The sequence below is a fragment of the Mirounga leonina genome, unplaced genomic scaffold (assembly GCF_011800145.1).
Source record: "Mirounga leonina isolate KUSES-001 unplaced genomic scaffold, KU_Mleo_1.0 Mir_366, whole genome shotgun sequence".
Lineage (NCBI taxonomy): Eukaryota > Metazoa > Chordata > Mammalia > Carnivora > Phocidae > Mirounga > Mirounga leonina.
In genome coordinates this window covers 9,108,658-9,132,507 of record NW_023270709.1, presented here as the reverse complement: position 1 = coordinate 9,132,507, position 23,850 = coordinate 9,108,658, and the positions used below count along the sequence as shown (strand labels likewise).

Sequence of the window (23,850 nt, the reverse complement as noted above, 5' to 3'; positions counted from 1 at the left end):
TTAAGGATGTGGGCTCTGAAGCTGGGCAGCCTGAGTTAAAATCCCAGCTCAGCCACAGCTTAGTTGTGTAACCTTGGAAAAATGACAGACTTCTCTGTGGCTCAGTCTTGTCATCTGTAAAATGGGGATAACACCTATCTCATAGGGTTTTTAAGATGATTAAATGACTCAATACATGAAAACCACTTAGAATATTGCCACATACACAAGAAGCCCTTAACTAATTATTATTGTCCAGTACACTGGACCTCCCCTTATTTCTTTTTTCAATTAATACTCCTTGATGATACAGGCTAAAACTTCACACATGGCTACTTTTCCCTTTCTTCAGTGCCTATATTATATCAGTTCCAAAGTCTATTGAGTCACCTTCTCAAATGCCTTTTAAATCCTTCTCCTTATCTGCAATCCCACTGCCACTTTCTTGGTTTGGGCCACCGTCATCCCTTGCTTGGATGATTGAAAGAGTTCTCTAACTTGCTTCTTAGCCTCCAAGTTCTTCCAGGTTAAACGAAGACATATGATTCTCTCAGATGATAGTAGGAATAGCTAACATTTTTGAGTTTCTACTACTGGCTGGGAAGTGTTTAAAGAGCTTTATATGGATTAGTTCGTTCATTTAATTGCCACCTCCACCACCTGAAGAGGTACTTTTGTAAACAGGAAAATGAAGCCCAGAGTACTTAGGGGACCTGCCCAAGGTCACACAGCCATAATGGCCCAGGCAGGATTTGAACACAGGGGCTCTGTCCATGTACTTCACCATATATTCTCCCCTACACAGGTGGTCTCCGAAAGAGGTACAGAGTCCCCAGAGAGTGTCATGGGTGAAAAATGCTAGAACTTCTATTTATATTTATTTTAAAATAAAACTATGAAATCCATTAAGGTAATATAAAATATATGGATTAACATTGACAGTCTCATGTGGCCTGTCAGATGGTCCTTGTTGCACACAGTACCCGAGACACCTCTAAGGGAAGAGGGAATTTGATGACTTGAGAGGTTGACAGTGACATTTTCACAGAGGTTTGCTGCCATCGACTTGTTACATGTAGTTCACGCACTATTAGGGTGTCATCGATGCAGAAGTTGACTTCTAAAAAGGACGGTATTACAGTACTTCTAATGGAATGAGAAGTGCATATGAAATATTTATCCCAAATAGAGGCTTACTCAAGACAACAAGTTGTCAAACCTACTCATGAGTGTTCCAAAATTTCTGACCTTTTCTATCTGGTAAGTGGTTATTAGTTATAAGTTATTAGAAAATAATTATGAGAGGGGTGCCTGGGTGGTGCAATCAGGTAAGTCTCTGACTCTTGGTTTTGGCTAATGTCGTGATCTCAGAGTCCTGAGATCGAGCCCCTTGTCGGGCTCCGCGCTCAGCAGGGAGTCTGCTTCTCCCTCTCCCTCTGCCCCTCTCCCCTGCTCTCTCTCTCTCACTCTCCAATAAATAAATAATTCTTAGAAAATAATCTTGAGAAATTAAGAACATCCTAACATGTACCTTCGAAGTAAAATGGACATTTTAACAGTGAATGAAAGAATAATTGATTTTCAAAAGAAAATCATGTTGTGGAGAGAACATATTAAAAACAGATTTTTGGTAAAGAGGGCACATTCTGCATGGAGCACTGGGTGTTATGCACAAACAATGAATCATGGAACACTACATCAAAAACTAATGATGTAATGTATGGTGATTAACATAACAATAAAAAATTTTAAAAAAAGATACTGAAAACAAAACAAAACAAAACAAAAACATTTTTGGGAATATTTCCAGTGCTTGCAATTTTCTCTTTTCTTTCTTTCTTTCTTTCTCTCTCCCTCCCTCCTATCAGCTGAAAATGGCAGGTGTTAAATATAAAACCTCATACCTGCATTCTTTGAAAATATGGAAAAAGACTTTTCTATCTTGCCCCTGTTTTTCAAATGAGAAATTTCAATGGGCTTTGAAGCCATTTGGTGAAAGTACAAAAGTACAACAACTTCTGATTAATTTCTAATAACAGCCAATCAACATTAGGGAAGACTGATCCTTTCCAGCCAAATTTCAATAAAAGCTTTGCCTAGGATAGATAGGATTTAAAAATGAGTACCAAGACCCCAATTTGAACCTACATACCTTGTAAGGCATAATTTTTGTGTATGACATTGAAATCATAAAATCATTAAAATCAAGTATCAAAATAAGACCTTCGGGGTGCCGGGCTGGCTCAGTCTGTTAAGCATCCAACTCTTGATCTCAGCTCAGGTCATGTTTTCAGTGTTATGAGAGCCAGCCCAGTCAAGCCCAGTCAAGCTCTGCACTCATCAGGGAGTCTGCTTGAGATTCTCTCTCTCCCTCTGCCCCTCCCCCTAAAATAAATAAATAAGTCTTAAAAAAAAACCCCTTCAAATCAGTGTATCACAAAATGTTAAACCAAGATTTCAAAAATAATTAAGATTATTCGATCACATTGCTCTCATAAAGAATATATTAATTATAAAACTTTTTTATGGGAGATAAATATTAAAGAGGAGAAATTATTAAAATATTTTCTTGAAAATGTTGTTTTTTAAATGTCATAATATTTCTAACAAGTTAATATGGAGCCAAGGATATAAAATTCATCAATACAATAATATCAATATATTAGTGCTCTATAAAAAGTTTTAACAAAAAGTGTGGAGATTACTGCTCAATAGTATTAATACAACCATGTTTATGATTGTTGTCTGCCATTTAGAAGACTAAATTTGCGGGGTGCCTGGGTGGCTCAGTCATTAAGCGTCTGCCTTCGGCTCAGGTCATGGTCCCAGGGTCCTGGGATTGAGCCCCGCGTCGGGCTCCTTGCTCTGCAGGAAGCCTGCTCTCCCCTCTCCCGCTCCCCCTGCTTGTGTTCCCTCTCTCGCTGTCTCTCTCTCTCTGTCAAATAAATAAAATTAAAAAAAAAAAAAAGACTAAATTTGCAAAGTGCTTATTCATACCATTTTTTCTGGGATAAAAGTTACTGCTATAATTAAATAGTTCTTGTTTTTTAATTCTTTGCTAATTTATGTATATGTATTTATATATTATAAATATTTATATTATATATATATAATATCTATGTGTACGTATATATATAGTGTGTGTGTGTGTGTGTGTGTGTGTAAATATATAGCCTTGTTTCTAACTGGCCACATTTTTTCCCTTCAATTTTTCAATCCTTTCCTTCTTTCTTTTAAATCCTTTTTTATAATCTGGATTGATCCGACTTTGCATTTGGCATGGTGTGCCCTCTCTGCCTCACCTCTACATCCCTACTTTCCCGTCTGGTCTTTCTGGTTTCAGACTCTCTCCTTTTGTCTTCTTCTCTCTTTTCCCTCCATTATTCCATGCCTCTCTGGAACCCAATCAGTATGCCAGGCAGTAGGGCAATGACAGAGAAGTAAGTCGTAGGGGTCCACCAGCTTCTACTTCCATCGTTAGAACAGAAATACATGCTGAGGACAAATGAACTGGTCCTCAAGACTCCCTGGGATAACTTAAAGGCAGGACCGTGGGAGGCTGGGGGGGGGGGTCGGTGGAGGTGGGGGTGGGCACTCCACACATGGTACTTCAGGATCTTGCCCCCTTGAGTTCGGTGCTCTCTCTCATCCTCTACTGAGAGCTCTTGGATCACAACAGGTGGCATGAGAGAAAAACTAAAATCATTAGTTGTGTGTGGGAAGACTCATAGCTGTTTTGAGGCGGGCAGAAAATGGGGGGGCATTTGGATCTTCAGTAAGGGGCCTGAGCTTTGCATGTCTGAGAGGAGTTGTACTCCAAGTGGATTAAAATGGAAATAGAAAGGCACCTAGTTATACCACTGTTTGTTACAGGGCAGAAATCAGTGTAAGTCAGGCTGGCCCTGGCTCTTCGCCAAAGGATTTTATTTCCTGAATCGCCCAAATCGTTTTCCTTTGCAGGCTTCCCCATGGTCCCTACCCTCGGCACAGAATTGCAAAGAGTGAGCCTCCAAGGCCACAGCCCTCTGGCCGCTCCTGCTGGCGCAGACTTCGTCCCAGTTAGGGGCTTCCTGCACCTCCGCTGCAGATCATCCCTGGCTATCCTTCCCTCGTCAGCAGCCTTGAGGTACTGCTGCGTCAGCGAATGAATGTCCAGTGCCTTGCGGATGGGGCCTGGAGTCACGGCCCAGGCTAGCTGGTTGCCCACGTGTGGTGCAAGGGCCCACAGCCACCCAGAGGGGAGGCGCGGATCCCCTTGCGGACACTGGGAGAAGCCAAAGCCACGTTAGGTGGCTGTCCACCCCGCAGCCTCAGGAACACGCACCATCCGATTCTTTGGCCCGCTGCACCCCCCAGTCGGTAATCCGAGTCCCTGCAGGGCTGGTAGCCGTAGCCACTAAGCCGGGGCTGCTCTGTTTCTTCTCAACGGTTAACATGTCCCAGCTCTTCTTCAATGTCAAAATGTTTTCCCATGAACAGCAGGGGTAGCATCCCCCCCCCCGCCCCCCCGCTCTTATCAGCCCTAGCAACCAGAAGCCCGGTTTCCAGGAAAACAGCCACTTGATCCAACCTGGCGAAACCCACTCCCCAGCCCGGCAACTGACTGGCACTTATGCCCCCAGCACTCAACAGCCCAGTGTTTTTTTAGCTGTGGCCACATGACATCATTTCCAATTGGCCAGCCTTCCTTCTCCTCCTCCCCCGTGCAGCCTCACTCCCAGCCCTTCTCCTCCCCGCAGCCGAGGGTGGTATTTTGTGGAGCAGTGGGAATGCTTTGGGCTTTTTTGGGGGGACTGATTCCCTTTGTTTCTCAAAATATTCCTGGCCCTGGCAGCTCTAATTCCTTCCCTGGCTAGAGACAGTGTGGCTCGGGGCTCCAGGAACGCACGCCGCCTGCTCGCTGCCACTGGGCTCTGGCTCAGCCCGGGTGGCCGGGCTGGGTGGCCCCGAGGAAGACCCTCCCTTTCAGTGGGGCCCCCCCCTCCCTGGTGGGAAATGGAACGCTGTTTCTCTGAACCCCGCATCCTGTGAGGTGCTGGGGGGGGGGGCGCAGGGGGCGGGAATAACTGCGATGCTCACATGTGATTGTTCGCTGCTTCCCACGCCCCGCAGTTGTCTTTGAGTCAGTTTGGTGGCGTTCCGGCAGGCCACGAAACAGCAGGGCTGTGTCTTGTGATGCGAAGAGTTTCTTTTCCTAACCATATATGTCTCCCCAAGAGAACCAATAAATAATGTGGTCGCTCTGGCTGGCTTGTCTTTCCATAGCTGCCCCAGGAGCCCTCTGGCCCCTGCTCGTGGCTTCTCCTGTTTCAATTTCCATGTCCTCTCCGTTTTGTAACTCAAGGAGCTCCCCGGCTTAGGAACAGCTGACAAGCCGGCCAGCTCCCCGGCCGTGGCACCTGGGAAGGGGCGAGGGGCAGGGCCTTGCAGGCATGCTCGGGACACCCTGGCCCCGGCGGCCCTGACGCCCTGGACGGTGAGCAAGGATGGGTGCTGGGGGGCAGGACTTCGGCTGCTGGACCCAAAGCATCTGGCAAGGCCATTCAAGTGAGTAATGAGATGGGGAGACGTGGAAGAGCATTTCCTCCCAGCAGAATCTTCCAGACAGCCTCCCAACACACCCTCATCTTCCACCTGCGTCTCCCACCAGAAAGGGGGCGACCGCTCATTCAGTGCTCATGCGTGGCGGGACTGCTTGCCCCACCGAATCGTAGAGCTCGAGGGCTTTTCAAACCCATCACACACCAGCTCTTCATTTTACAGACGAAGAAACTAAAGCCCAGGGGAGAAATAACTTGTCCCAAGTCAGAGTAGAGCTGGGGTTTGAACCAACGGCCTCCCAGAGCTGTTACTTCGCACACCAGAGAGCTCAGGGGCGGCTCCCTCAGGCCCCCCCAGAACCCCCCCGCCCCGTGTGTTTCCATACAGCGCCCAGGAAGGTGAGTGCACACTGGGACAGGGGGTGAAGGTGAGTTGGAAGAGTAAAGGCAATGGAAGCCCTGAATTTCATCCCTCAAGTCTGGTCCTGGTCCCTGCACCCCTAACTCTGCTGATCCTTTCCAAAAGTGATGGATTTTTCCTTCTGGGTCAAACGAAATCCTCACCCCCTTAGCCCTGGGGGAGGGACAAGCGGAGTTCCAGGTTAGGGTAACTGGAAAGAACACCGAGGGCTGTTCCTTGCCTCCAGCTGTTCTTTTATCACGCAGCACCTGGCGTGGAGGGAGCCCAAAGGGCCATCAGAGCGAAACATGCCAACTGCGAAGTGGCTGGCAATGCTGGTGTTGGTGGCCGAGCCAATAAATCCCAAGGCTCTGATTTATCCTCTCTCTGAGCGCTGGAGTGGACATTTCTGAGAACGCCCCTGAAAGGTGACAGCATGGACCAAGCTGCTCCCAGCTTTGGGCTTGGAGGGGCATCTTTCCTCAGAGCTCTGGAATGCCGTGCATTTGTTTATCTCGGGCAGTGTGTGTGCCCGCCCACCCTATCTACCTCGGCTTTCTCCTGAGCTCAGCATGCCATTGGCATTTAATAAATGTTAAAAAATAGCAACATCTGAGCCACTGACCTTCACATAAAGGCCTTTGAGACCATTGCCAGCCGGTTCCTCCTTCATGCCGCCAGACCCCGAAGGTCTGAGGGGGGAAAGAGAAACACACCCTCAGCAACTGGGGTGGGGGGCTGGGGGGGCACGGCCGCTGGGGTCTGGGAGTGCTGCGGAGTTTGCAGCCCGCGCTCAGAGGTCACAATATATGGACTGGGGCCAGATGCTTTAACAGAGATGCCCGGGCTGGTTGCCCTTCACAAATCAAGGGCGGTGGTTTTGCTCCATCTCGCCCTACCCCTCCAGACATTCCTGTGTTCTCCAGGCCAATGGGTGTCACGTGTGCTGGGGATCGGGCGTTTCAGACCCAAGCGCTGGGCCGAGGCTGGGGCATTTCTGTCGCCCTCTCTTTTTTGCCTGTGCCTCCCTCACAAAAATCCTTTCCACCATTGTTCCGCCGAGACTTCCTCGTCTGGTGGTATAGGACAGGAGGGACTGGGGTTTTCCAGTCAGTCTGAGTCAGGTTTCAATGTCTTCCTTTTTTAAAAAAATTATGCAGCCTTTTCTTCAGCCACATGGCCTGGGCGGTGGAGTCTAGGCAGTCTTCTTTTTCGGCCCACTCTCTCCCTTCCTCTTTTTCTTCTTCCCTAAAGACTGGGAAAAGGTGAATGTTGTAGAGGGAGGGACCTGAGTCTCCTGCGGGCCTGGAACTGGAAGGCCAGCTTCATGTAATTTATTTAAGGTCACCAGTGAACCGGCTTGACAGGCGAGGCCATTCAGATTTGGGGAGAGTAAGCAGGCGGCTAGGTCAGCGGCTGGCAGGGGACAAGGCTGCATCCCAGGCCAATCATGTGGGGGCGCACCATGCCACACACACTGCTCAAGGAGCTTGGCTCGCTTGAGCCCTTTTCTTCTCCGTAACAGCATTATAAGAGGGGGCTGTTGCTAGCCCCCATTTTACAGATGGGGAAACTGAGGCTCAGAGAAGTTAAGTACCTTCCTAACATGGTCACTTCGGTTTCTGAGCCACTATCATAGGAGCAAAGGTAATTTTCTGGGAATCCTGGGCATTCTGGATGGCTGGACTGTTGGTGTGCCCAGGATGCTCCCAGTCTCAGCAAGGAAAGTGCCGTGTCTTGGGAAACCCCTTGGTCTCGGGAAGCCGGACAGGGTGGTCGCCCCACTGAAAGCTCTTCCAGCCCTTTCTCTTTCTTCCCCACGGTGCATCTTTTGTTTTTGCTCTTTAGGGCAACACACTGTTAACTTCACTTGTTTTCTGGGGAAAGGCAGAGGGGGCTCTGGGGTGGGGAGAGCAGGAGCTAGGTCGCGGGGTGGGTTGAGGATGGCAGGGGGCAATGTAGCCCCCCAGTGCTGGGAAGGCAGTGAATGCCCCTGACATGGTCTCTCCTGTTATTAGCCTAATGTGCAGTGGAGGACGAAGAATGGACAGCAACATTGGGGACTCTGGTTCAGTGCAAGGGAACCCTGAGTTCCTCCTCAGGACATGCGGGGCATTTCCTCCATCACAGAGTCCTTGAGGTCTGAGAGGCAGGCTGCAGGACTCATGGTCACAGGAGAGGAAACCCAGGTGTAGGAAGACCCGCAATTGCCCAAGCAAGGATGTGGGGAGTGAGGAGTTGAATCCAAAGCCATGCCTTTAATCATGGGATGGGGCTACCTCTTAAGGGAAAAAAAGGACGGGGAAGAAGGTGCCCCAGAGAGGCCTTGAAAAAACACAAGGGGTGGTTGGGGGGAGGGGAGGCAGGCAGAAGCAGAGAAAAGTGAATCTTGGTGGGAGCCCAGGCATTGCTCTGTGCTTTCCCACATATTAATCCATTCAGGCCTCCCCAGTTCCTATGAGGTTGCTATCATCATCATCATTTCCAGTTACAAATGAGAAGGGTGAGGCACAGAGGGATAAAGACACTTGCCCAAGGTCACACAGCTAGTAAGTGACGTAGCTAGCATTCAGACTTGTCCGATGGTGAAGGACGAGAGGGATTTTTTCCTCCTCCTCCTCCTCTTCTTCTTCTTTAAAAATTATGCAACATTTTATTTACTGGCAAGGTCAGTGGAGTTTAGGCAAAATCTTTTTCAGGCAGCTCTCTCCCTTCCCCTTTTATGTTCTTCCCTAAAGGCTGACTATTTGAGCCCCTCTGCAGCTCTATCTCTTTGTGGGCTCAGGCCCACCAGGGAGTAGGGCTGGTGTGTGGGGGCGGGAGTTGGTGATTGGTAATCCCAAGTGTGTGTGTGTGTGCGCGTGTGTGCATGCGTGAATGAATGTGTGTGCATTCAGACCGAAGTTGCTCCAGGAAAATGTTGGGATCCTAAAGCTGGAAGGTCGGCCCCGCCTTGCCCCTTCTTAGCTCCTCTCTAAACCCTTATCAAGCCTTCCTGGTTAGTCTCCTTTCAGAAGCACAGGGAAAGTGCCAAACCCTGAGATCACCTGTTGGCTTTGTCCCAACTCGCTGCTCAGGAAGCAGCCTTTGTGCATCCCTTACACCTGTGTCTGATGGGAAATGGGGGGTGGGAGGAGCACATCAGGAAAGGGCCTGTGCTGGCTGTGGGCTCCATGCCCTGGGGGAAGTTCTCTCTCTCTGCCCCACCCCTCCGGACAAAGGGGAGCCCTCTCTCGCCCCTGCAACCACCTCTTCACTCTGGTGCATTACTCCCCTGTCTCCACCTGTTCCCCTCCCTGGGTCTGCACCAGGCTGGTGCTGGAACCGGCCCTGCTGTGAACAGCGTAATTATGAATGAATCACACATCAACAGGTTGAAATGGATGAACAATGAAAGTCCAATACCAGCCACAGTTGATGGGTCCACCTTGTAAAGAAATACAGAATCACCTTCTGCATAGTGGGGAGTCTTGTTTCAAGTAGCTTTCACACTGGAAGCTCTCTTTCTGCCAACCAGTTAAGTAATTAGATCTATACCAGCGCTATGGAGAGAAGCCATTTCTAGGTAGAAAGCCTTTTGCAGGGCAACCAGTAAAGGAACAGGAAGTGCCTAAATCTAGAGCATCGCATGGGTATCTAGTGATTATGCTCCACCACGGTTGGAATAACAATATAGAAATTAATCTTTATAGCCCATAGTGAGTACCCAATAGAGAGCTTTGAATAAATGAATAAAAACTCTATTTTTATGTCTGAGGTTTGAACAAGTAGACTGAGAAACTGAGAAGCCTGTGTAATCAGAACATCAATGCTGATACAAAAATGTGATTACTCTGATCTAGACTGACTTGAAAGGTGGAGCGGTTTGAGATACAGAAATAGATCATGAAGCCAGGATGATGAAAGAAAAGAATCAGCCACTGAGATTCATCCCTTTGCAGTAAGTAGTTGGCTAAAAGCAGGTGCTATGTATTGCTGCCCAGGTTGTATACTGCACAACTTCAGAATGTACTCTTCATGGCAACTACAGTACGCAGTGTGTTTTGCAAAGCAATGGCTCTCGATAAGTGTTTTCCCAATCTCTTAGTGAGGGATACTTGGAAAGCTAGTATCAGAACAAAACAGTGCAGGGCGCCTGGGTGTCTCAGTTGGTTAAGCGACTGCCTTCAGCTCAGGTCATGATCCTGGAGTCCCTGGATCGAGTCCCGCATCGGGCTCCCTGCTCAGCAGGGAGTCTGCTTCTCCCTCTGACCCTCCCCACTCTCATGTGCTCTCTCTCTCAAATAAATAAATAAAATCTTTAAAAAAAAAAAAAAAGAACAAAACAGTGCATGTTATTTGCAGTTTATCTATACATCTATTTATGCTTGCCTTAATGGTTTAGTAAATTGCATATAAGTCATTCATGTGGATTCAGTTATTTAAAATTTTTTTATTATGAAATAATTATAGATTTACAGGAAATTGCAAAACAGTGTACAAGGAGGTCCCATGTACCTCCAGTTTTGCCCACTGGTAACATCTTGCAAAACTAGATATAACATCAAAACCAGGGAACTGACATTGGTGCAATCCACCAAGCTTATTCAGATTTCCCCAGTTTTATAAACTGTCATCTCTGTGTATGTATGTGTGTGTATGCTTGTATGTAGTTTTATCACATTAAACTGGTGGTAGATTCTTATAACTACTATCACTGGTCCATCCCCCAGGATCACTCTCACCCTGCTACACCATCCTCCATCCCTAACTCTTGGCAACCATTAATCTGTTCTCTGGCTCTATAATTTTGTTATTTTGAGAATGCTATATAAATAGGGATTCGATCTTTTTTTTAAATTGCCAATTATTTTAAAACTAATTCTTTTGCAACAAAGTTCTGACTTCAGGGGCGCCTGGGTGGCTCAGTTGGTTAAGCGACTGCCTTCGGCTCAGGTCATGATCCTGGAGTCCCGGGATCGAGTCCCGCATTGGGCTCCCTGCTCGGCGGGGAGTCTGCTTCTCCCTCTGACCCTCCCCCCCTCTCATGCTCTCTCTCTCTCATTCTCTCTCAAATAAACAAATAAAATCTTAAAAAAAAAAAAGTTCTGACTTCAGGATTTCTACATAAGGATTCCTAGGGGCAAGTGGTTGAACTAGGGGGACTGAACTGATAGAGAAGTCAAGACAGAGAAGGTGCAGGCCTGGAAATGAAGAGAGAACTTTTATTTATTGAGCACTTACTGTGTACCAGGCACTGTTCTAAGGTTTTGTGTGGGCTGCCTACAGAATGGTGCCTGGAGGGGCTGCCTTCTCTTTGGGGCTCTTCCCAGCCTCACCCAACATACATTCCTATGTCCTTTATGTATGCATTTCCCATTGTGTCACCAACCCCTGGAGAGTAGAAATGCCTATCCCTACTCTGAGAGCTAGGAGTCAACCATAGGGTCTCTGGCCATTGAATGGTTCAGCTTTGATTTTCCTTGCCCTTAGGTTCTGAGCAAGCTCTGGCTGCCCAGGGGGCTGCATGTCATTCATCTGCTTATGGTCCTTGCATTGCCCTTGTTGCCACCTCCCCACTGCTGGGACGAAATGCCATCTGACAACTGGACACGGGTGGCCTTTGCTGTTGGCATCATGTCCTATAGCCACTTGGCTGCCTCAAGGTTTTCACCTCTGAAGACCTAGAGAGAGACACCCACACCATCATTGACACCCTCAGCATTTCCAGGAATTCAAGATTAATGGAGAGGAACTCATTGTCCTAAATCCCCCACTGGATATGAGATTTAGGAAACTCCCTTCTTGAGGTTATTAAGGCTCAGTGGCTCAGTGAGAGACCATAACACAATTGGCCTTTTATCTGGGAACTTTGGGCTGAATTGGCACAAATTGACAGTGAGGGACTTTAGACCCAGGATGGATTATTGGCACGGGTGAGTTTTTCTGTTGGGAGATCTCTGAAAATAGAAGTGAACATGGTGGGCCTGAGCATCATGTCTGAAGTCATCTTGTTGGAAGTCAAGGCATGAAGGAAATATTATTTGAGAGCCCTTGTTGCACTTGGATTTTGCAAAATCTCTACTATTTGTAAATGGACCTGTGGCCTGAGGCAGGGAAGATAACAATCTTGGTGTTTCCACTGCCTGAACACCAGTGAAAATACCACAGCTATCCTATAGGCAGAATCCTCTGGTATTATATTCCAGTGGAGATTGGAATACTAGACTGGATATTTACAACCATTTTGAAGTTGGGACACTTGTCACTGATAAGCAACATGGATAAGTACTTCATGTTGGTTGGCGTATATACTTTATTAAGGCAAATAATAATTGATTGTGTTGTGAGGATTTTGTTAGAACACTTCGGAAAATTGGAGGCCCTTTAAAAATTGCAACAGGAGATAGTCTGCATTTAACCACCCTGTCTAGGTTAGAATCTGGGGCCCTAAAGCCAGAAGTCACAAAGACTGATATCTGAGTTCACAACTCCTATGAGGAGAGAAACGATCATTTGTTATGGCCACTGGGCACATTAAAAACTGTGTGATTACTTCCACGCCCAATGGTAGGCACTGTGGTGACTTTAGACATTTACTGGTGACTCATTAAACTATTGGTCTTCAACCCTTTGCCTTGGAAACCCCCGCTTTCTTGGGGCCCCTCCTTATTATAGTTAAAATAGCTTAAAGTCCTTGTGAATCCTTTAAAGGCAAACATGGATAGATTCCCTCTAGAGGAGATTCCAAATCAAAGCAAACATCATTAAAGCAAAGTCCAAAGCATGTTGATCAAAAATAAAACGTTGGGGAATATTTTGTGATGCCCTGGAGGTGTGATTTTTCTATAAAGGGAAGCCCTTAGATTCATTGCACAGACACACCATCCACCCTTTCCACTTGGTGGCAAGTGTCCTTCTGGTAAGAAGCACATTAAAGACTCCCATCTCTCATCTACAATCATAAATCCGGAAGGCTATGAAAACCGAAAGCTTTTTGTATACCTGATGCCATTTGCCAGCAAAATCTGACCTGAAATGACTTGAAACTATTCATAGGTTTAATTTATCTTATGAATCTTCATGTTTCATTGCAGAAATATTAACATTTGCATATGGGGCAATGCTCTATGTCCTCTGTGAGAGTGGTGATATACAATATATAGTGTATGTACCGCATTATCTTTCTAAAAATCTGAAAAATTCTGAATTCTGTAACACAGTTGTCCCAGAGGGTCTTGAAAAAGGGATTGTGGACCTGGAGTACAACCTTTTTTTTTTTTTTCCCCATGCTACACAAACATCAGATCCTTTTTTTTGATAGGTGATGGGACCCAACCAGATGGCTAAGCTTGTCAGGCCTTTATCCCCTGTCACTGACAAAGTCTAAGGCAACATGATCCCATGTTAAACCCCAGGCTCCAGAGCTTCCTCCACCTTGCCCAGAGTTCAAGGACTGGCAGCATTGCCTTTTGGCTGGCTGGGCACTGAGGTGGTGGGGCCCTTTTCTGACCCCTCACACAACTTCTCTACCTGGAGGCAGAGAGTTGGTGGGGAATGCCAGGCTCCCTGCTGACAAGGCTTTCCCTGGAGTGTGTGAGACCTTACTGTAAACCCATGGAGCCACTCACTCATGGAATTGTCAGTGCCTTCATTCCCTCAGTTAATATTGTGCACCTTTTGTGACCTAAGCATGTTTTATTGAAATCCTGGCACAAAGTGAGAGATCGAGTGAGAGTGTGAAGCTTGGACTCAGGCAGGATTTTCCTAGACAGTCTTTCATAGAATCCAAGAGATGCTAATGGGATTTTAGAGGAAAAAGATTTCCATGACCAAAGGAGTCTAGGAAGCGATGAATCCAACAGAGTTAAACAGGTTTCCGTAAAGCAGTGTGCTCGGTAGACATCCCAAAGGGGGCGTTAGCACTGACCAGGGAGGGGATGCTTGCCCCTGGGCCTCTGTGTCTTTCCCAGCTCACGTTATTTTTGTATTCCATGGAGGCTGTAGGAGAAATTCTGTAGGTACAGAGCTGAATGACTCCATAAAGCCATGGGAAAAATTCCCACCATGATCTGTGTGTGTGTTTGCAGGGGCTGTAGGCTATTGTAGCTGTCCCAACTACCTTAAAACAACATGAAAGTGCAGGTGGGGACCTGCGCTACTGTGGCAAAGGAATGCTCTTCTGAAGTTGTACCATCTTCAGAATAATAGTCCCTGCAGAGCACCTTCCAACTGAATCTCTCTGAACTTTTTTTTATTCCCTAGACAGCTTGCCTTCCGCGGTACTGTAATACATAGTGCAAAAAACATGATTGCCCTCTGACCTGTTAGTATTTTTTTTTTAAAGATTTTATTTATTTATTTGACAGAGAGAGACACAGCGAGAGAGGGAACACAAGCAGGGGGAGTGGGAGAGGGAGAAGCAGGCTCCCCGCAGAGCAGGGAGCCCGATGCGGGACTTGATCCCAGGACCCTGGGATCCTGACCTGAGCTGAAGGCAGTCGCTTAACCGACTGAGCCACCCAGGCGCCCTGACCTGTTAGTATTTTAAGAACCAAAATTTCTCATGATTCAAGACTACGTGGAAGACAGGAGGAGTCCCATTTTCATGACTGATCTTACAGTTAGGGTCTCTCCTGGGAAAACCATCAAACATGCACCACTATAGTATTTTAAAGCATTTCCCCAGAGTTAGAATGTTAGTTTTACTGATGGAGTTTCAACTAAAGTTTATGACAAATGCATGGGACAACATTTTGCTGGAGATAAGGGACAGTCTAGTAGGATGGGAATAGATTGGGTTCTTTAGTGTTTGCTTTCTTAAATAGTGATTTGAGGTCAACTTCTGAACTGAACTTGGGTTCTTTTTTACCATGTTTGTGGCTGTAGCTGTTTGTTGTTGTTATAATTATTTCTGCCCGACTTGCTCTCTGATGGGAATTATTTCACTTTCTTTCTATTTGATTTTGTTGTGCCTTAGTTTCCTCAGAGGAAGATCAGAGTTTGTGAGTATTTATGAAGAAATGTCTGTGAAATTGGGAATAGTCCTGGGGTGGAAATTTGTAGGTACTATGAAATGACTTTTTTTTTTTTTCTTTTTTCAGTGATTACTGCGTAGTGAGCACTCAACAAAAAACGTGGCAAGAATGTAAGAACGGTGATCCGGGAGGGCTGGCCTCTTCCGCTTTCTCAGATACTGAATCCCCCAGTGGTCAGTGATTTGCAGTACTTGATGAGTACCTAAATGATTGATTCATGACCCCCAGAAGGAAGGAAGGAGGGAGGGAGGGAGGGGAAGAAGGGAGGAAAGAGGGAAGGAGGGGAGGAAGGAGGGAGGGAAGGAAGGAACAAAGGCAGAAACAACCTACTGAGCTAAAAGGTAACTGATTGTCACCTTTGTTCTTTCCTTGTCATGGAATTCAGGGGATGTGTAGAGCTTTTTTCTTTCTTTTCTTTTTTTTTTTTAAAGATTTTATTTATTTATTTGAGAGACAGAATGAGATAGAGAGAGAAAGCATGAGGCAGGGAGGGTCAGAGGGAGAAGCAGACTCCCTGCTGAGCAGGGAGCCCAATGCGGGACTCGATCCTGGGACTCCAGGATCATGACCTGAGCCGAAGGCAGTCGCTTAACCAACTGAGCCACCCAGGCGCCCCTAGAACTTTTTTCTTCACAATTCTTTCCAAATACATAAATATTTTGCAGTATTCCAAATTTCCTTAGATGTTTTTTATTCCCTCTCTTATGTGGGTGAGTGAATCATTTCATTGATCAGGACTCTTGATGAACAAGCACAGTTCACTGCATTCTAAAAGAATACACCTTTCCAATTTTTATTCTTTATGCCCCCGCAAACCTGTGTCCCTTAGTAGTGGGGTAAGCCCATGTCTGTGTGCTAGCTCGCTAGATCTGCACGCTACTGATATTTAAATCACTTGATCCTTTCAAAATAGTCTATGCAAACCCAGGTGACCCTCAGCCCAACAGACATTTTTCTTCCCTAATTGTAGGAGAGCCAAGTTCACTTTGTTCTTGGACCTTCCTCCTCACACTGCCCCACATTTCCTTCTCTTTGAGGGGCAATGGCATGCAAGTCAAAGATTCGTGGCCCAGGAGAAAGAACACTGGGCCCAGAGCCAGGTGACGAGGGGTTGAGTCCCAATCTAGCTACTCATTTATCCATCATGGAGTCTTGGGGAAATCTCTCTGTCTTTCTAGTCTTCCATTACCCCACAGGACTGTCGTGGAATGCAGTCAGCTCAGTGTGGCATGCTTGGCTTTTCCCTGGGAGAATGCCACAGGAAGCCCAAGGCAGGGGCAAGCAAGGCTAGCTAGGTCTGCAGTGTGGCCACATAGCTACCCCCCGCGAAGTCTCCTCCAGCAGTTCCCCACCTGCTGGGGTAGAGGATGCATCATCCCTGAGCAGCCTGAGCTGGCTAAGGCCCACATTTTTGCCACAACCCCTGCTCTAATTAAAAAAAAGAATATTGCTACCTAGGATATGATTCATAATACTTAATAATAGTAATAACTCCAAACACGCTATTCTAAGTTCTGGACTAGACTCTGAAACTGAATTAGTTTCAGTTTTCTGCATTTCCCTTTCCCCATGTGTAAACTCAGGAAGGTGGATCACGTAGTCAATCCTCTTTAACACCGAGTTCTTCCACATCTAAGCACTGTCTTTAATACTTATGGGGGAATAACTACTCAGGTACAATTTGCAACGCCCATTTTATGGAATAAGAAACGGGCTCTGACCGGTTCACAGGGGCAACAAGCCACGGATCTGGTTTCCAGCCAGGCAGTCAGACTCCCAGCTGCTTGGACTTCTTCAGTAAGTGACTTCTAGGGGCAGATTTACCCCCAGGCTAGGGACTCCTCATCCCCTCAAAGCTCAGCTTTTCGGATGTGAGAAACTGAACACACTTCTCAGGTAACTTCCAATGTTGTTTTCTGCATTTACTTGATGAAGCAGGTGCCCCAGGCATCATTATGGGATGTGACTGTTCCTTACTTGGTCTTTGTCAGTTAGCTTTAAAAATCCCCAAACACATATTGGTGTAAAAAGGCAACCTTCTGTCTTCTGTTTGGGTTATTTCTCCTTTGACTTCTGAGCATAAGAATGACTGTGATTGCGGGCGCCTGGGTGGCTCAGTTGGTTAAGCGACTGCCTTCGGCCCAGGTCATGATCCTGGAGTCCCGGGATCGAGTCCCGCATCGGGCTCCCTGCTCGGCGGGGAGTCTGCTTCTCCCTCTGACCCTCCCCCCTCTCATGCTCTCTCTCTCTCTCTCATTCTCTCTCTCAAATAAATAAATAAAAAAAATCTTAAAAAAAAAAAAAAGAATGACTGTGATTGCAAAAAGACAAAGATGTTGATTTTATAAGCCACAGACTTCTGAACCATTCTGCGGCCCTCCGGTTGCTGCTGATAAAGACCTCATCATTAGGAACAGCATTGAAGGAGACAGACATAGCAGACAGCTATTCAGAGCTGTGCTGTTTTGAAAGGAGGGGCTGGTTCCTTTGAAGTCACAGTGCCTGATTTTGCTTTCCGAGATGTGCGCGCAGCTCCTCTAAATGCTGGCTGTGTGTGCACATCTGAGGGTGGATGTCTGGCTCGGAAGAAGATATGACGCCGTGATGAGGGTGTGCCTGGTGCAACCAGAGCTGAGTTATTTTCCTGTCCCCCGCCCCCACCCCGCCCTTTCCTCCTCTGCAGGATCCCTGTGCTCACCTAGAGATAAGGGAGCACAGAGGTTTCCCTGGAGGCTGGAGGCCCACCTCCTCGGCAGTCCGGGCAGCCTGCAGGCCAGGGACTGGGCCTGCTTCCCCCACAGTCTCCTATTTCAACAGAAACCCCTGCTTGAATAAAGCCAGAGAGGAAATGAGTTCAGAGGGAGGGAGGTGCCTCATTTCCAGAAAAGGCTTCAGATTCAGACTCTGACTTCACCTGTCCCTCTCCCTGTGAAGGGCCCATTGAAATCAACGCATCCTTCTCCTTGGCCCAGCCTCCAAGTCACCTAGAAGCTCCTTCCTTGTCTTGCTGCCTGGCCCCAGGTAATTTCCGTAGGGAGTGCTTTTGCTTGCTATTTCCAAGCCAAAGCATCTTTTTCTTATACTCCCTGCCTTTGTGTAGCAGAGAAGGACTCCAGATCACAATGACATAGTCTATATTGATTCCCAGTCAGTCATCAGGGACTTCTGAGTGCAGGATGGAAATCCCAAGGGAGGCTTGAGTGCCTAGCACCCACGTGTTCCTAATTAAGGACCACTGCCCCCAGAGTCATGGTCAGCCACCATCAAAGTGTCTCTTTCACAGAGTACTGGAAAATGAGACCTCAAATCTCTGATTTACTCCCCTCAGACTATAGTGGGTTGGGATTCCAGCACCCCGACATCTGCGTCTTCCAGTTGAGTTGGAAGAGCTTCTTCTAACTTAGCCTCAGTGTGAATATTTTGCTTCCCCGGGGAGAAGTCAGCGCACAGCCTGCCCAGCAGAACCTGACCAGGTGCTGACCCAGATCACAGCCCTCATGTTTAGGCTCTTAGTTTCCTTACATGCATGGGGAGTTCATAATCATAATAAGAGTAAGATGAAGACTGACAACAGTGAACATTTACTGAGTACTTGCTATGTGTCAGGCATCTGACTGTTTTACCTTCATTTTCTTCTTTAGTCTCCATGACAACCCCATGAAGCAAGCACCACTTCTAGGCCCATTTCATGGATGAAGAAGTGAGGTGTAAACATAAGTTATCTGTCAACTTCACACAACTGGGAATTTGTCAAATTAAGATCCAAAATATAATTTTTTTTGGACTCCTTGTGATAACCTCACTATATTATCCTTGGAATCAACCACAGACCTGTCTATCTATCTATCTATCTATCTATCTATCTATCTATCTATCTATCATCTATCTATCTATCTACCTATCTACCTATCTATCTATCTACCTATCATCTATCTATCTATCTATCTATCTATCTATCTATCTATCTATCATTTTTTGGGAGAAGAATCCACTTTTTACTTCCCTGAAGCCTTGAGATCACCTGGGACTGAGAATAGAAGGGTAACTTCCAGAGCTGGCTAAGCAGAGGGATTGTGGGCAGCCTGATCCCAGGTCCTCTCCTTGCCAGAAATCCCTGCACAACTGAATCTGGGGCAAGGTTATCCCTTTCCTGATCTACCAGTTAAGACCCTGAGATCTACCAAAACAGCACATCTGCCCAGCAGGAACTCTGACATTTTTTGCTCATGGGCCTCCTCCCAACCCCCAGTCTTTACACCAGCTCTCCCTGCACCCCTCACCCCACCTGAGTGCTCTCCCTGTCTCCAACACCTCTCTGACCTCACCTGACCTCACCTGGGGCCACATATGGATGATCTCTTCCAGTGTCTTCCATCAGCACAGTGAGATTTGAGTTCTCTGATGGTACTTCCTTGTCAACCTGTGTGTGTATGTGTGTTTGTGTCTGAGAGTGTGTCAGTGTGTGTGTGTGAAATAGCTTTACTGAGATAATTTCCATACCACAAAATTCACCTACGTAGTCTACAAATCAATGGTTTTTAGTATATTCAGAGTTGTTTGACCGTTGTTGCAATCCATTTTAGAACATTTTTATGATTTAAGAACAAAATCATTCAACTATTCCCTTTAGCTGTCCCCTTCCTGTCCCTGGGCATCGATGTGCCACTGCTAATTACTTTCTCTCTCTCTGTTTTAATTTACCAAGCAGACAGGGAGAGGAGCTAAATGAAGGCCTCTCCTCTTGCAGGATCATTTTCACGTGATCGTGAACTACCCATAGTATAAGAGTCAGAATCACCTCCAAAGATCGGGCTCGTCAGAGCTCACGTGGCCATTCGCCACCCAAGGCTAAAGCTCCTGTTCCCTCCTTTGCCCATTGTACTGGAGGATTCTAGGAGATGCCTTTTCCCCAAACAACCCACCCCCACTCCATTAATAAAGTGAAGGGCTGTTGCCAAAAAGCTGATTACAGCTCAGACACAGGGGCCTCCAGGCAGAATTAGAACTTAAATTGTGCAATCTGAAAGCTGGAAGGAAACTTAGAACTTCTTCATGCCTGTTTAGGGCCCCGTTTCTGGATCTGGGAACTGAGGCTCAGTGAACTTAAGACAGGATGGGCATCCAAGTACCTGGGGATCCCGGGCTTCGCGTTCTTGCAGCAGAATAGACACAACATCAGTTAAAGTGTCCAGCAGGTCAAACCAGGCTGGGAGAGGTAAAGGGAATCTGTAGGAGTGCAGACTGAGCATGGGGTAAAAATACCAATATCTTGTGATTGGAAAGCAAAGCACCATCTGGAAGGATCTCTCCTCAAAGCTCTATCAACTATAGACTGAAAGTGGGGACTGATTTTATGTGGGAGAAACCTGGTCACTCACCTGGTCAGGGGACCAAGAGTGACAATACTCCAGGTGGGTATTGTCCTAAGGTGCCCCCGAGGTGGCGCTCCAACACAGCTGGGGTCACTCCTGAGGCTGGCTATGAAGAAAGATGGGTTTGGCCCTGCTGGGGGTCCACGGCAGAATGAAAGATCTCTCTCTGAAGGTTGTCGAGGACAGGGGAGGCAAAGAAAGGCTGTGTGGCTTCCATATGGATGGCGACTCCATATAAGGCGTGATCCTGGATTGGGCTTTGAACCAGAAAAGAAAAGGTGACATGGTTGGAGCTGGTGGTGGGATTGGGATGGGGTTTCTGGTTTGGATGGGGGTGCTGTATCCAAGTCTATGTCCTGCTGTGGATGATCGTACTGTGGTTACGTAGGAGAGTGTCTTTGTTTTGGGGAAATATACACAGGAATATGTGGGAGTACGGGGCGTCGGGTTTACAGCTTGCTTCCAAATAGTTCAGAAGGGGAACTAATGGAGATGGGGGAGGAGAGAGGGAGGGAGTAAGACAGACAGACAGGGAGCAGATGGGGTAATCTGGGTGAAGGGCGTATGGCAGTTCTTTGTACTATTCTTGCAGCTTTTCTGTAAATGTGGAATTATTTCAAAATAAAAAAAAAAGGAAACCAGACACCTCCTGATACCCCAGTCCAAACCAAACCAAGAAAGCAAAAACAAAACAAAACAAAACAACCACCCAAAAAACCAACAAGAAAACACATCCTCAGGAGGTCATTTAGTGCCCTCATCCTTGTCATTAGAAAGATTTCCAGAGAGAGATAAAAAAAGTTCTTACTCTTTCTTTTTTTTTTTTTTTAAAATTTATTTATTTGAGAGAGAGAGAGGGAGCTCGGGGGGGAGGGACAGAGGGAGGGGGAGAGAGAATCTCAAGCAGACTCGGAGCTGTGTGCGGACAACAATGCGGGGCTCGATCTCATGACTCTGAGATCACAACCTGGGCTGAAACCAAGAGTCAGATGCTTAACTGACTGAGCCACCCAGGAGCCCCCAAAAGTTTTTATTATTTCTCCTTTTCATAATAATATTTCTTATTCATATTACTTAAAAGTTCTTACTGTTTAAAAATGTATCTTAAAGTCTCTGGAGGAGAAATTTCTCTTGAATATGCACAGGATCAAAAGCATTTTGGGAATTCTATTCCCTTGAATATACCATTATTCAGTTTGTTTTTAACACTGAAAATTCTCTGGGAACTGGGAGTGACGAGTTGCGTATTCACTCCATGTGAGCGTAGGGAACCCTCATGCTTGCTCCGCCATGAGCTGTTGGGAGGCCTGGAAAGGACCAGCCTGCCCGTGGGAGCTGTGTTAATGAGTAGTGATCACTAGACTGAGGCAACACATCTCCCTGGGTGGTTAGGATGCTATTATTTAGCCCAACGACATAACTGTAGCAGTTGTTTTGAGACATGTCTAGACTGAACCAGGAGCATGTTAATTTAATAATAATCCCTTGCCTTTCAGACACAGGTGTGTGTGTGTGTCTGTGTGTGTATGTGCGCGTGCGCGTCCGTGCACTCACCTTTACCTCTACCTGCGTACACATGTGCGTAAACACATTCACATCGGTTACATAGGACCTGCACATCCCCACACTATGGGTGTGCCCAGGATCTGTCCCACCTCTCTGTTCCCACCCTTTCGTGCTCTCTTCTGTAGTGCAAGGAGCTGGAGGTGTGCAAACTACATTGTCCAGATTCTCTTGTCATGTCGGTTCCTGCTAGTGTCTTCCAATGGTGGGTGCTGTCTCATGATTGGAGGGAGACAAGACTTTCTGTCTGTCTTGTTTCCTCTGGAGGTGGCAGTGACCGCAAAGTTGGGGTTCTTTGGTCCCCGGGCAGGGAGTGTGGTTTCGACAACTGTGGGCAGCCCCCGGAGGAGAGCGTGGGGTCCCGGTTCCCCCTGCATCAGCAGAGGGTGGGGTCTTGGTCTACTGCAGGGGTAAGAACAGCGGCTCCTGGTGCAGCAGTGAGGGGCAGGTACCCCAGCAGCCTCGGAGGCCACCCTTGTGGGCTCTAGGTGGGTCTGTTTTTGCTCTTCGACTTCAGCCTTAGACTTGGTAGCAGATTCCTCGTGTTATTTATCTCTAGATAACCTTACCTTTTCCCCTCCTGGTCCCAGCCCTTCCAATATTTTGTAATCCATTCCCTATACTAAATTCCTTCTGTTTAGAAACATCTGGAGTCATTTCTGACCCTGCAGGTTTTGATGGAACATTCCTGTCTTGACACCAAACGGTTTGCAGCTATGGAGTGAGATAGTTTGGATTAGGACTGTCCTGTTTTTATGCTTATTTCTGATAGTAAGCGGGGATAGAGAGAAAGTCTGCAGCATTTATCTCTGATTTTCTCTAGTCCTTGTTGCAATTAAACAATTGATGCAATTAAACACTTATTTCCACTGTCACCCAAGGACTTCTTTCCAGCTAGTCTCACAGCAGCATTTCCTACCTTCCACAACGTGGGCAGGGCCTCCATCACACTTTGGGGGCGACTGGGTGGCTCAGTCCTTTAAGCACCTGCCTTAGGCTCAGGTCATGATCCCAGGGTCCTGGGATGGAGTCCTTCGTCAGGCTCCTTGCTCAGTGGGGAGTCTGCTTCTCTCTCTGCCGCTCCCCCTGCTTGTGCTCTCTCTCTCTCTTTCTCTGACAAATAAATAAAATCTTAAAAAAAAAAAAGAGTCTCCCTCTTCCTCTGCCCCTCCCCCACCACTGGTGCGTAGGAGCTCGCGCGTGCGCGTGCGCGTGCGCTCTCTCTCTCAAAAAAAGCCTCCTTTTGGTTTGTAATTTGGGTTTCTGTCTTTTATCTCTCCTTAACTTTGTTCTTCCATTGATTTACTCATCCTTGCATATTTAACCATCTCATTCAACCAAAAAAAAAAAAAAAGTTACTACTATAAGTAGATGCTACTAGGAGCATCTCCTATACCCAGTATGAATCTGGAAACATAGGGAGCTCTATGGACACACTTGCTGTCCTCATGAGCCCACAGTTTAGTGCAGCTGATGGGCCAGTAGACAGACAGTTTCTGGGTGGTGTGAGGGGTCCTTCAGTAGGGGGCATGCTAAGCGCTCATCTACCTTTTCCTTGAAAGGCATATCCTTGATATTCCCCCACTAAATGCACACGGACCCCCATGATCCACTGTACCTCACACACAAAGAAGCACTGATCTGGCCTGACATAGAATATAAGTCAACAAATGATGAGTATAGTTAAAATAAAACTAAATAAAATCTGAACAGTCTGAGAGAGAGTCTGAGACTAACAGGCAACCCAAGAATGGAAGAGCTCTTAGCAGCCTTCCAGCAACCATGATGCCCGTAGACCAGGACTGCTCACCCTACCTGCCCCAAACTCAGGGGACAGCAGTTCTCTTGGCCCGTTTTCCTCTACTGCCCAGAATTCCTGGCACTATTTACATCACGGCGGTCTCTTTTTCTGGCCAAGCCCAGTTGGAGAACTCAACTGTGAATTGACCTAAGTCCACTGAGTATATTTGGTGATATTG

At 46.8% G+C, this 23,850-nt stretch overlaps 1 long non-coding RNA gene across 2 annotated transcripts; it reads left to right on the top strand.

Annotated features, from left to right (window-relative positions):
• The first annotated feature begins 4,756 nt into the window (after window positions 1-4,756).
• LOC118027426 lies at window positions 4,757-18,875 on the top strand. 2 transcript variants are annotated; one of them, XR_004683817.1, is made up of 6 exons: window positions 4,757-5,526; window positions 9,762-9,859; window positions 14,879-14,903; window positions 15,003-15,109; window positions 17,871-17,957; window positions 18,578-18,875. It is a non-coding gene; the product is annotated as an uncharacterized LOC118027426 (long non-coding RNA). The 2 variants fall into 2 exon arrangements; XR_004683816.1 differs by lacking the exon at window positions 14,879-14,903.
• The last annotated feature ends 4,975 nt before the right edge of the window (window positions 18,876-23,850 follow it).